General features: G+C 42.9%; 1 non-coding gene across 1 annotated transcript; it reads right to left on the bottom strand.

Moving 5' to 3' along the window:
- Positions 1-723: 723 nt before the first annotated feature.
- Positions 724-831, bottom strand: LOC112774210 (small nucleolar RNA R71). Its single transcript, XR_003188709.1, has one exon. It is a non-coding gene; the product is annotated as a small nucleolar RNA R71 (small nucleolar RNA).
- Positions 832-3967: the final 3136 nt, after the last annotated feature.

Below are 3967 nucleotides of genomic sequence, written 5' to 3'. Positions count from 1 at the left end.
AATTTTTGTGACACCCTTCTAAATTGATAAGCGGATTTCTGGTTGGTTAAGAACTATACTTGCAACGTATATCTTATAACAATTCTTGACTCGCCAATTTCCGTCACGTCAATTTTTGGCGCCGTTGCCGGGGATTTGCAATAGAGTGCTAAGTTATTGATTGGAATTTATTTATTTGCATTTTATTTTATCTTGCTACTATGAGCTGCTTGTTTCTTTCGTTAGATGACGCGTTCACTTCCTGATCCAAGCTTGCCAGCATTCGATCCTGAGATTGAAAGAACTATTTCACAAATAAGGCAAGCTCGGCGTTGGTTAGTCCTCTCTGAGGGTGGATCTGAAACGTCACTTGAGGAAGAAACCAGCCCCCGTTCTACTGATTCAGTTGATTTACGTGCAGGTAACATGGCAGCAGCTAGGAGAGTTACTATCCAGGAGGCTGGAGCCCCTGATTTTTCAATGCAACTATTTCAAGCGCATCACCCAGCGGTGGCTACAGATTTTGAAATAAAGACTGCACTGCTCAATTTGATGCCCAAGTTTCATGGCTTACCTGCTCAAGAGCCTATCAAGCACCTGAGAGATTTCCAAGCAGCCTGTTCTACTGTCAGGCGTGATGGTGCAAGAGAGTGGTACTACACTCAACCCTCAGCAACTGTATCCGACTGGGATACACTTAGAAGAGAATTTTTGGAAAAGTTCTTTCCAGCTGAAGTTACTGATAAACTGAGGAAAGACATTTCCATGATTGTTCAGAACGAATCCGAGACTCTCTATGAATACTGGGAGCGCTTCAATAATCTTCTGGAAGAATGCCCCCACCATATGATTGACAAGATAGTGTTGTTCGGTTACGTCACACAGGGCATGAGGCCCCAAGATAAGACCACATTGGAAAGTGCTAGCAATGGGTCTATGAAAAAGTACAAGACCACTGATAAGGCATGGCAATTGATCAGCGACCTAGCTGAATCTACTCGGAATCACAGGAAGAAACAAGGCCGTTCAAAAGCCGTTGCAGAAGTATCCGCTAGCAGAGAGACTGCTGCTCTAACTCAGAGTATCTGTGAAATGACCAACTTGCTGAAGCAGATGCAATTGAATCAACAACAAGTTCAGCAAGCTCAACCTTCTCCACCACAGCAAAGCCAACAGTTAGTCCCACAGAGAGTTTGCGAAGTCTGTGCTGATTATAGCCATTATACTGATGAAAGTCCACAGCTCCAGCAGGAAGACAACACCGTGGCAGCCACTCATAACTTCTATGACCGCCCCAACCAAGGGTACAATCAAGGTGGCAATTACAGCCATGGATGGCAGGACAATTCTAACCAGAATTAGAGGGACAACAACAACAGAGGAGGCAGAGACAATCAGGGAAATCAGAGGTGGAATAATAACAACAACAGGAAGCAGAACCAGAACCAGCCTTACAGAGTACCTCACCTGAGGCAATCCCAAGGACCACAGAATACCCAATAGCAGACCTCTCAAATTACTTATCCTTCTTCATCTTCTAATGACGACTTACTACAATCTATTGATTGGAGACAACAGACCATGGAAAATAACCTTTATGCTACACTAAATGGTCTGAACTCTACTTTGCAAGCTCTTGTCTCACAGATTGGATCAATGAATAACTCCAATAACCTGCCTTTGAGCTCCAGTGGAATCCCCTCTCAACCATTACCCAATCCAAAGGGTGGCATTAATGCCATCACCCTAAGGTCCGGAACCACACTACAGGAGAGGAATCAGGAGGAGCCAAACCCACCAGAACACGCCTCAGCTGAAGAGGTAGTGGAAATAGAAGATATTGAAGAGGAAGAGGACATATAGGACATGGCTGAAAAAGAAGAAGTTCAACCACAGGAGGAAGCACTAAAGGGCGCAGACACTGCAGAAGACACCACTCCCATTCCATTTCCACAACTTGCAAGGAAGCCCAGGAAGCAGCTGGAACCTGATCCCAAAATGGTAGAAATATTCAAAAAGGTTGAGGAAACTATTCCCCTTTTTGATGTTATTCAACAGGTACCTAAATATGCCAAGTTTCTAAAAGATTTATGTATACATAAAGACAAAATTAATGAATTAGAAACTATTCCTTTAGGTAGTTCCATATATGCTTTAATGGGAGGTTTACCTGAAAAGTGTAGTGACCCAGGTCCATGTATGGTTAATTGTACTATTGATGGTGTAGTATTTTCTGATTGCATGTGTGATTTAGGAGCATGTGTGAGTATAATGCCTTTTTCTATATATGATATTTTGAGGCTCCCTCCCTTAAAAAGGTCGGTAGCTCGTTTTGTGTTAGCAGATAAAAGCATTATTACAGTGGCTGGAGTTGCTGAAGATGTATTAGTGGGCATTAAGGGGCTCACATTTCCCATTGATTTTTATATTCTGGAGATGCGCCAAAATGACTTAGAGAAAGCCGTCATCAATCCTATTCGGAAGACCATTCCTGAAGACCTCAAAGTTTAAATTAGATGCTTTTTCAGGAACATACTCCTTTGAAATAGATGGCCGAGAGTAATCTTCAATCTGAATGGAGTTATGAAGCATCCTCCGGAGGATTATTCTATCCTCCAGTGTGACATCATAGATGAAACCGTGGCTGAAGTTCACCAGGAGGAATTTGAAGAGAAGTACATAGGACAAGGTCCAAGTGTGGGGACATTCTCAGAGGACAATGACAGTGTTTTACCATTGTTACCAGCTCCAGACAACCCAGAGCCTGGCCATGATCAGAAGTTAGAATTAAAACCCCTTCCTCCACACCTCAAATATGCTTACCTTGAAGACGAGCAGAAGTTTCCAGTTATCATTGCAAGGGAACTCACTTATCAACAGGAAGAATAGTTACTTAGTCTGCTGAGGAGGCATAAGAAGGCAATTGGTTGGAGTTTGGCAGACATAGTAGGCATCAACCCTCAAGTCTGTGAGCATAGGATATTTTTAGAAGAGGGAGCAAGACCTGTCCGTCAACCCCAGAGAAGACTGAACCCCACTATCTTAGAGGTTGTCAAGAAGGAAGTGACCAGACTACCGGAGGCAGATATCATCTACCCCATTTCAGACAGTGAATAGGTAAGCCTAGTACAAGTGGTGTCCAAGAAGTCTGGAGTCACTACAGTAAAGAATAAGCACGGAGAGCTCATGGCAACCAGAGTTTAGAATGCCTGGAGAGTCTGTATTGACTACAGACGCCTTAACCAGGCCACTCGTAAGGATCACTATCCTCTTCCATTCATTGATCAAATGCTGGATCGCCTGTCAGGTAAATCACATTATTGTCTTTTAGATGGTTATACAGGTTATTTCCAGATTCATATAGCTCCTGAGGATCAGGAAAAGACCACTTTTACATGTCCTTTTGGGACTTATGCTTACAAGAGAATGCCCTTTGGCTTGTGCAATGCACCAGCTACTTTCCAAAGGTGCATGATGAGTCTTTTCTCTGATCTTATTGAGGACTGTATGGAGGTTTTTATGGATGATTTTAGTGTGTACGGCGATTCCTTTAGCCTTTGCTTAGATGGATTATCTAGAGTATTAGATAGATGTGTCAGTACAAACCTTGTATTAAATTTTGAAAAATGTCACTTTATGGTAAAACAAGGTATCGTACTAGGACATGTTGTGTCTAATACTGGCATTTCTGTAGATCCAGCAAAGGTGGATGTTATTTCTAGTTTATCTTACCCCTCCTCTGTGAGGGAAGTCCGCTCGTTCCTTGGCCATGCAGGTTTTTACAGGAGATTCATTAAGGACTTCAGTAAGGTAGCACTTCCCTTATCCAGACTACTGTAGAAGGATATTGAGTTCGAGTTCAGTGTGTATTGCAAACAAGCATTTGATAAGCTAAAGACCGCCCTGACCCAAGCTCCAATTGTGAGAGGACCAGACTGGAGCCAGCCATTTGAAATAATGTGCGATGCCTCCAACCATGCAGTAGGAG

The sequence above is a fragment of the Arachis hypogaea genome, chromosome 18, assembly GCF_003086295.3.
Source record: "Arachis hypogaea cultivar Tifrunner chromosome 18, arahy.Tifrunner.gnm2.J5K5, whole genome shotgun sequence".
NCBI lineage: Eukaryota > Viridiplantae > Streptophyta > Magnoliopsida > Fabales > Fabaceae > Arachis > Arachis hypogaea.
This window is presented reverse-complemented; position numbering and strand designations above follow the sequence as displayed.